We start from the raw sequence: 9,631 nt of genomic DNA, 5'->3' as shown, positions 1-9,631 counted from the left end.
AGATTTAACCTCGATTTCTTAGGTGAGGAACGAAGAGTGTCATGAAAAGTGTGCAACTTTTTTCCTTGATTGTTCTTACATAGAAAGGAAAACCGTAATGGGTTCTTTCAGAACTGGATAGTCTGCCCCACCTGTCCCCTCTTTTATAGTGATCATTGATTATACTAATCACTGATGTAACAAAATTAGTCTCACTACCTTGGTTTATTAACATAACCGAGGGAAAAAGTCTTATTATTATTATTTTTTTAAACTTTTCTATATTTCGTTTTAACTTGTATTATTTTAAACAGGACCCAAATTGTCCATTTTTAAAATAGTAACATTTTTATGTATCAAAAATATTCATTGTTTACACCAATTACAAAGTCAAAATGACACATACATTCTCTTTTTACAATAAAACTAAAACAAAAGATTAATGAGCAAAAACAAAAACCAAAATACAAATTCTTTAACGGACTTCTATAATTTTTCTTTTAAGAATTTTATGATCGGTCGTTAAGCACCTACAATTTGAACAACATTTGAAACCAATTAGAATAATAAAAAACAACAACAACATTAAATCTTTCAACCATCGTTCACAACAACAACAACAACAACATAAACATTAAATCTTCATACCATTAATCTCAATAACAACTTTTTACTTACAAAAACAAGATTAACTTTCTTTACAACGACAACAACATTCAAACTTCAATGTCAACACCAACACTAACAACAAAAACATTCAAACTTCAATATCAGCAACATGCATCAACAAATACAACTAACATAAATAATTTATAAGCATATGTGAATGTCAAAAATAATAACATTTACTTTAGGGGTAATAATTTTCAGCATCTTACTTCTAAAATCATACAACATCTGACATCCTTCGACATCTCTACATGTTAGAAAAAAAAATATTAGTAAAAAGTATACAAATGTAAAATGAATAAATATATATTATTAAGTCATATAAAATATTTACTTACTAGTTTTTCCACATACCTTTTTGATGATCATAACGAATATCATACACATCATTCGAATCATTTTCTTTAGATAAGAGACACACATGTGTTGCAAAAGAAGGAGTCTCAAAATTGACCATCTATTCTTAGAAAAATTAGTGACATAAAAAACATTTTTTCTTGAAATGCCATGATGAATGGTCTATTCATATAAGATGCATTTCGAAGATCAATCCGTATGAATTCTAATTCATCGGTTTCTACACGAGTGTTACATTAAATTCACTTGCACTTAAATAAAGACACTTTAAAAATAACATAATAAATCTCCAAAATATCCTTAATGACCCCAAAGTATGCTATATATTTCAATACATGATTCTTATCTTTGGTACTAGAGAAATACATGGATTCAACTTCAACCATAACGCCACTATTTTGCATGGTACTACGATCATTCTTTGATATTGTATATAATTAAAATTTATTAATGTTGTATGTACTACAAATTATTACATAAAACTTAGATATATCTGTCATCCATTTAACTGTCTCAGATGCATTACTATCTTTAAAAATCATTTCATTAAACCAATTTATGAAAGTTTTGTTATGCTCTGTCAACATCCATTTTTCACTCATCTGCGGAAATTTCTTCTTAATAAGACTTTTGTGAGTACACAAGTAAGGTTTAACTTCATCAACGTTATTCAACATATACAAATGTGCTTGAAGAACTACATATTGTCTCATTGTCTTAACATTTAAACTTTGAATACCTCTACCTCCAAATATCCCATCATGACAAGACTCGATAATTTTTATAGAGTTTGCTTTTGACAAATAGTTTGAACAAAACTCAATAGTTTCTTTTGTGATATACCATTCAACGAACGAAGCTTCCAGACGATGATGGTTCTTCGTATACCCTTTAAAAATCTTCATGTATCACTCTACCAGATACATTCACCTTAAATAAACTGGACCACAAATTCTAATCTCCATGACTATATGAACAATTAAGTGAACCATAATATCAAAAAATAATATAAGAAAACACATCTCTAATTGACACAAGATAATTGTCGTCACATGCTCCGACTCATATAAACTTTCAGGATCAATGACTTTACTACATATTGTGAAACCATGTTTTGAGGTTAATCAATCAAGGAGACTATCAACAACATGACCTCAATGGTGAAATGCTTTTGATGATGACAACTAATAAGATCCATTAATAATGCAACTTATGTGGTTAACAAGCTGTTAAAGATGCAATCAGACAAGTTAGGGATTAATGATTCATCCTCTGATGATGGTACTGAAGGAGAAGAGCGATCCAAAATGCAGCGAAATTTAAAATTTCTCCTTTAGTGATCCTTATGAATGGGCATGATCAGTGATAGAATCGTTATCTCTTGTGGCGATTGTAACCTTTGATGCAGATCTACGGAGCGATCACAAACGTTGAACGATGACAACGCCTCTACTCAATCCACACGAACGGGTTCCTTCAATCTCAGTGCTAGCTGCTACGAATGAAGGCTTTGAGTGTGTGTGTGTGTGTGTGTGTGTGTGTGTGTGTGTGTGTGTGTGAGAGAGAGAGAGAGAGAGAAACGAAATTGCAACTGCATAAATGCTTCTACACAAGGGTTCTATTTATAGAACCACTTGTGTGGACTGCAAGCTAAAAAGCCCACTCAAGTGTATGTGGCCCATATCTTGTAATATATCAAAATCACTTAAGCGCGTGGTACCTTACCATATTTCGTATTCTACTTAAGTACACTGTACCTTACGACATTCTACAATGCACTTAAGTGCACCGTACATTACGGTATTCCTTAGTTACTATATCTCTCATCAATCCGTCCTTTTGTGTGTGATCTTGTAGGTTTTCGCAGCATTGGAAATTATATTAAATCACATATTTAACATAATAAACAGTGAGCGGTATCTAGCAACACATCACTGCTACCCGAGACACGAAAATGTCATGTGATCTGACAAATCCTTGTCTGATAATACTTATGTGTACAATTACCTTTTTGCCCTTATGTCAATATTGAACACAAGGCACAGACCGTATCATCCTTGTCCAGTTCAATATTGGGCCCATAGACATTTATCCTGTTACGCAGGATGGGAAAATTCCATCTAGGTCACTCATGTCCGTTAGCATGCTTCGTGGAGTACCCATCAACTGTCTTTATGATCATCCAGTTACGGACAATGTTTGATCAGCAATAAGGCACTCGACTCTACATCTAGGGTCCATAGTGGTTTCAGGTCGAAGGGTGGTATACACCATTATCACCATGAGAATAACTTATGACACTTGGCATAACATTCTATATAGTATTCTCATAGCGGGTCAATCCAGTATAAATATTACTCTTAATATTCATACCTATGTTTAAGACTTGATAACTCCTTATCCATGATCCATGAGATGTGATCATCAGTCTATATACATAATAGTCTTAATGCTTTAATGTTATCGCACTTCACAATAAAGCTCAACTATGGATACTTTAAGAATAGTGTCCTTATGTTTAATGTGATCTCATGATTAAGTCACACTTGATACATTAAACGGACTATCTATTCTAGGGACTTTATTAGACAAACATAATAAAGAAAAAGCCTTTTATTATTAATAAATAATTCGATACAAGTACCAAAAGTATTGGCCTCTAGGGCTTACGCCAAAAATCTCCCACTAGCACTAGAGTCAATCAGGCATACCCCTAATGCCCATATATCTAGTATGGCCATCATGCTTCTGCTGCGCAAGAGGCTTTGTCAGTGGGTCAACAATATTGTCAAGTGTATGTACTCTGCATATTTTCACATCTCCTCTATCTATTATCTCTTGAATGAGGTGATAACGCCTAAGTATGTGTTTGGATCGTTGGTGAGATCTAGGTTCCTTAGCTTGTGCGATAGCACCATTGTTATCACAATAGAGACCAATGGGATCCACAATGCTAGGAACTATGCCAAGTTCACTAATGAACTTTTTGATCCAAACAGCTTCCTTTGCTGCACTCGAGGCAGCAATATACTCAGCCTCGGTTGTAGAATCAGCAACTGTATCTTGCTTTGAACTTTTCCAACTCACAGCGCCACCGTTTAAGCAAAACACATAACCAGATTGCGATCTAAAGTCATCCTTATCTGTCTGGAAGCTAGCATCGGTGTATCTAATTACAGCTAGCTCTTCCTGACCTCCATATATCAAGAATGAGTCCTTAGTCCTTCTCAAATACCTAAGGATATTCTTGACATCTACCCAATGAGCATCACCAGGATCAAATTGGTACCTACTCGTTGCACTTAAAGCATACGAGACATCTGGTCGAGTATATAACATGGCATACATGATAGATCCTATTGCAGATGCATATGGAATCTTATTCATGCGATCCCTTTCTTCCTTAGTTGAAGGGGATTGTGTTTTTGATAGACACATGCCATGTTGCATAGGTATGAATCTTTTTTTGGAATCATGCATATTAAAGCGTCTCAGCACTTTGTCTATGTATGTACTCTGACTTAGGCCAAGCAATTTTTGTGATCTATCTCTATAGATTCTGATTCCTAATATATAGGCTGCTTCACCTAGGTCCTTCATAGAAAATCATTTCCCCAACCAAGACTTTACTTGTTGCAGGGTAGGGACATCGTTTCCAATGAGTAATATGTCATCTACATATAATACCAGAAAAACGATCATGCTCCCACTAACCTTCTTGTAGACACAAGGCTCATCTTCGTTCTTGATGAATCTATATTGTTTTATTGTTTCATCAAAACGAAGATTCCAGCTTCTTGAAGCTTGCTTCAATCCATAGATTGATCTTTGTAACTTACATATCTTTTGGGCTTCTTCTGGTATGTCAAATCCTTCAGGCTGTGTCATGTACACATCCTCAAGAAGATTCCCATTAAGGAAAGCAGTTTTAACATCCATCTGCCATATCTCATAATCATGATATGCAGCGATAGCAAGTAAAATCCGAACAGATTTAAGCATTGCAACTAGTGAAAAGGTTTCATCATAGTCAACCCCGTGAATTTGTTTATATCCTTTTGCAACTAGTCTTTCCTTATAGGTATGCACCTTACCATCCATGTCAGTCTTCTTTTTGAAGACCCACTTGCATCCTGTCATACCCCAATTTTGTCCGGGCATATTTAAATTTTCATAGAATTGATTTCATTTTATTTTGCATCATATGTACAACATGACATACATATCATTCGGCCATACAAGTTTGTTAAAACCTAGTGTGATTAAATTCAATTGCTGATCATGCCTGTTTGATTCAGGATTGGTGGTTCATTAAGTTCATAGCTTGGTTCATTAATCATGTTCATGTGATCAGTTTGGATCATGTTCAAATCTATCATATACATATATAGTCAAGGCTTGGTCCAAAATCCAATTTTATACTTTTAATCCATCATCCAATTCAATTTCTTATTATATTGTATTTTTAATCCAAATAAACTTAAATTTTCATCATCCATTGTCCATGAAGCATCTTATCAAACCTATATTATAAGCCAAACATTCATTTCACATTCCATAACCATTTTCTATTTACAGTTCACTTCACAAAACGATTTCACGCACCCTTAAAAAAAATCACACAATCACAATTCAATTTTCAGAAATTCCATACAACTCATCCATCCTATCAAAATCACATAAAAAGTCCACTCATTTACATTAACCAAAACCCAATTACAAATTTGAAACTAAACCATTCAAGAGGCCCTACGCATCATATTATATGCAACAACTCATTACAGTGTGTTAAACTGAATACATCCACCAAGTGACTCCAAGCCACTATTCTCAAATGCATTCAAAACCCAAGGCTGCAAGATTTTCATTCCATTCCAATAACAATTATTATATATTGAACCGATGGAGGCTTTACTCTCAAGATCCCACCCCTAACACCATACGATTAAGTGGATTTAAGGCTGCAATGGAAAACATCCGACAAACACTGCAGCGCTTCTAAAGCATAAGCTGCAACCTGCAAAACTGCCACAAACGGCAAGACCACCGCAGCAATTCCAAGCGCAAAACTTGCAATTCACCCAAAGAAGTCAACGAAACAATATAGCTACCGCTTAACCATTTCGCTTAGAATCATATGGAAAAGACCGATATACCACAAGCACACCGAAAGGAATCACAAGTCATGGTTCAGGACGTGATTAAAGCGATGACCGAAGTGAACAAAGCCAATGAACAACCAATACAGTTCATCATGATGGAAATGGCGCAAGGCAAGGATGATTACAAGACCATACCATTACAGGGGAAAAAGCTTCAGAGCTTGCAGATGCATTCTACTCAACCGTGGTAACCTCCAAGACTACTTCTTCCATTCATTCTCTCCGGATACTCCAGGGACATGCGATAAATCAAAAGAAAACAAAAGGAAACCATTCAAGACAAGATTACCATATCACTCGAAACACAGTTGACAGTAAGATCAACATCCCCATGCGTAACAGTTGCCATAACAATATAACTCACTAACAGGCATACCAATTTTCACGGTTAGATCTGAATTCAAGAAAGTCGCAATCATTGTTGCATTCTTCATCAGTTAGGAACTGCACCTGCAAAACAAGCAGAGCAGGAAATTCAGAACATCAGTACCCCAACACACACCGGCTACACAAAACAATGACAACCGATGACAGATGGAATGAAAAGCATATTTACAGCAAAAGAAAAAGGGACAGGAGTCAATGCTTGCTGTCATTCAAGATGAAACTTGAGCAGGTACACCCTACAATATAATAAAAGCACATCTGATCGATGGACAAATAATGCAGATAGAAAATATGGACAAATAAACAGCCAGAACAAAGTAGATGTTAATCAAATTCTTGTATGATCCACACTTCCCCAAGCAGCAAAATTGGTGCATCAGCTCAAATCAGAATGAGATAAATCCTTATGACAGTAAACAACAGAAGGGGCTTGGGAAATCCTGCGGTTAAAAAGGTTTAAAGTACCACAAGCAGGTAAAAAATCAAGTTTGATGTAAATAGTAAAAAATTACATTTTCTTACTAAAGCTCGATTAATCCCCGTTTCAACTCTGATTTTCATACCGAAAATCAGAACTTGAAGAGCTTAACTTCCATTATCACCACTACAAGCAACTACGCAAGAACGAAAGAGAAAGAGAAAGGCAAAGCGAATCGGAAAAGAATAGCTACCTGTGAGTCATCTCGGTATCATCTGAACTCGGTAGAACTTTGTTTAAATGATATTGTATTGTGTTTCTTTTCCTTCGGTTATTTTGATTGTACATGTAATACCTTAGAAATCATGAAATCGGGGTTCAAGGGTGTGGATTGGGGATGAGCTTTTTGGTTTGTTTGTGTTTTGCATCGATTACTATCTTGTTGGTGTTCTGTTTGCTTGTTGAAATTTGTTTATGTTCATCCGTGGTTCTGGAGCTTTGGTGTTCAATTTTTCGTCATTTTTTTTCAAATGGGTTTAGGGTTGGTGTTTGTTGAGAGAAGATAATAAAGATTCGTTGTTTTTTATGCTGATAATGACTATTAAAAACATTTTATTATATTAATGGTAGAATATGAGGGAAGGGTAAGTCATGGATAGCTGCAGGTGAATTAATAGTCATAAAGTATTAATGATTCCCTAGATACAGGCGTTTTCCGCCATCTGGAGAAGCGCAACGGTCACAGGCAGAAGGGTAGCTACCCATTCGGTTTCCCAGTAGTATTTGGGTCTTAGAACGGATTCGGCTTAAGGTCCACCCAGATTTATTTATTTATTGTGATTTTTTTGGCATATCGGTGTGGATCTTTGAAAAGGGGTTTGGGCCTTAGGGCCCATTCTGATTTTTTTGTATGGTTGTTTTAAGTCTTTTTGGGGCCTTTGCAGTTTGTTACTTTGGAGCTTCACCCCCTTGGTCTCCATATACACCCCCAGCTCCCAACAATATTAAATAAGCCTCATATTTATATCAATTTTTTTTACTATATTAGCTAATCAAAGTTATTTTAATTAATCATTTAATCTTGACCAAATTACTTTTTCCGACTAACTCTGTTTTAGGTCGAATCCAAATCTTTTTATCCATATACTCTAAAAGATTTATTTTAAATTAATTTTTGGATGAAAAGGGGAATAGTAAGCCTCCGCTTCACTATCTCTCGACTATTCGAATAATTGGCGTACGCCATATTGCTCGGATTTTCGTCATTCAATTAAAACCCTAAAAATTCCATAAAATTAAAATCACTTCCCCAAATTATTTATAAATTCTAAAAGCTTTATTTTAATAATTAATCTTTGAATGAAAAGGAGAATAGTAAGCCTCCGCTTCACTATCTCTCGACTATTTGAATAATTGGCGTATGTCATATTGCTCGGATCTTCGTCATTCAATAAAAACCCTAATAATCATACAAAATACAAATCATCTTCCTAAATTAGGGTAATACTCAAAATATATCTTTTTATAAACTTGGGATGAAAAAGAATATAGGAAGCGTTCGATTCACTATTTCTCAAGTACTTGAATGATTGGCGCACGCCATATTGCTCGAGTTCTTGTCGCCCGATTAAAACATCAAACCACAACATTTCAAATCATTTCCTTTAAATCAACTACAAATCCTAAATTCTTTTAATTCTAAATTTCATATAATAAAAGGATAGGAGGCGTTCGCCTCACTATCTTCCGATTATTCGAATAATTGGTGTACGCCACATTGCTCGAATCTTCGTCATCAAATTAAAACCACAATCGAATACAACATCTAAGGGCATTTCTTTTTACAAATTAAACCTCGGATGATAAAAGATGGGAGGCGTTCGCCTCGCCATCTCTTGATTATTTGAATAATTGGCGTACGCCACATTGCTCAAATTATCGACTTCCGACTAAAACACGTTAAATAAACTTGGATAAGGAAATAGGTGGCGCATGGCCTCATTATTCCTTGAATAAGAAAGTAGGAGGCGCACGCCTCACTACCGTGCATATTCAACATCCGCAAACAAACTTTTAAAAATAATTCAAACGAAAAGGGAGTAGAAGGCGTTCGCCTTATTATTCCTCGAAAGAATTGAACGATTGGTGTACACCACATTGCTCAATCTTTCGTTGTTCTTCAAAAACATCTCAAACAAATCAAATCTAATTTCTCGCCCCGCGCGATCGAAACCCATCAAACCCAAACACATCAATTCAACTTGTCATCCCCGCGTGACCAAAACCCTTTTCAAAAGAACACCGTCAATCCTTTCTAATGCGCACAACAAACCAGTGCTAGAGCCTCCACCGAGAGTAGACAAGCCAACGTTTAGCCGTTAGAACGCCGACCTACACAGTCGTTCATCAAACAAAACACACCAAATATTTGTAGTAGCCCGAACTACGAATGCTCTGATTTCCTTATTGCACCATAAGGATACGTAGGCAGGAAATTGCTGTATCTTCGCGAGCACACTAATAAAAAACCTCCCATTTCCCCCTCCTGAGGTCTTCATCCATATCTATCAACAATTATAATCACTCGAAGCAAGCAAATAACAGTCAATTAACAGTCAAATAGCAAAATTAGACTAAAAGGTTCCCGTTGAGTACAACG

The 9,631-nt window shown here is 35.5% G+C and overlaps 1 long non-coding RNA gene across 1 annotated transcript; it reads right to left on the bottom strand.

Annotated features, from left to right (window-relative positions):
• Positions 1–5,560: 5,560 nt before the first annotated feature.
• LOC127078776 (uncharacterized) lies at positions 5,561–7,767 on the bottom strand. The gene is made up of 3 exons (XR_007787874.1): positions 7,226–7,767; positions 6,724–6,790; positions 5,561–6,617 (listed from the first exon to the last, which is right to left on the bottom strand). It is a non-coding gene; the product is annotated as an uncharacterized LOC127078776 (long non-coding RNA).
• Between the last annotated feature and the right edge of the window lie 1,864 nt (positions 7,768–9,631).

Source organism: Lathyrus oleraceus, chromosome 5 (genome assembly GCF_024323335.1).
Source record: "Lathyrus oleraceus cultivar Zhongwan6 chromosome 5, CAAS_Psat_ZW6_1.0, whole genome shotgun sequence".
Lineage (NCBI taxonomy): Eukaryota > Viridiplantae > Streptophyta > Magnoliopsida > Fabales > Fabaceae > Lathyrus > Lathyrus oleraceus.
This window is presented reverse-complemented; position numbering and strand designations above follow the sequence as displayed.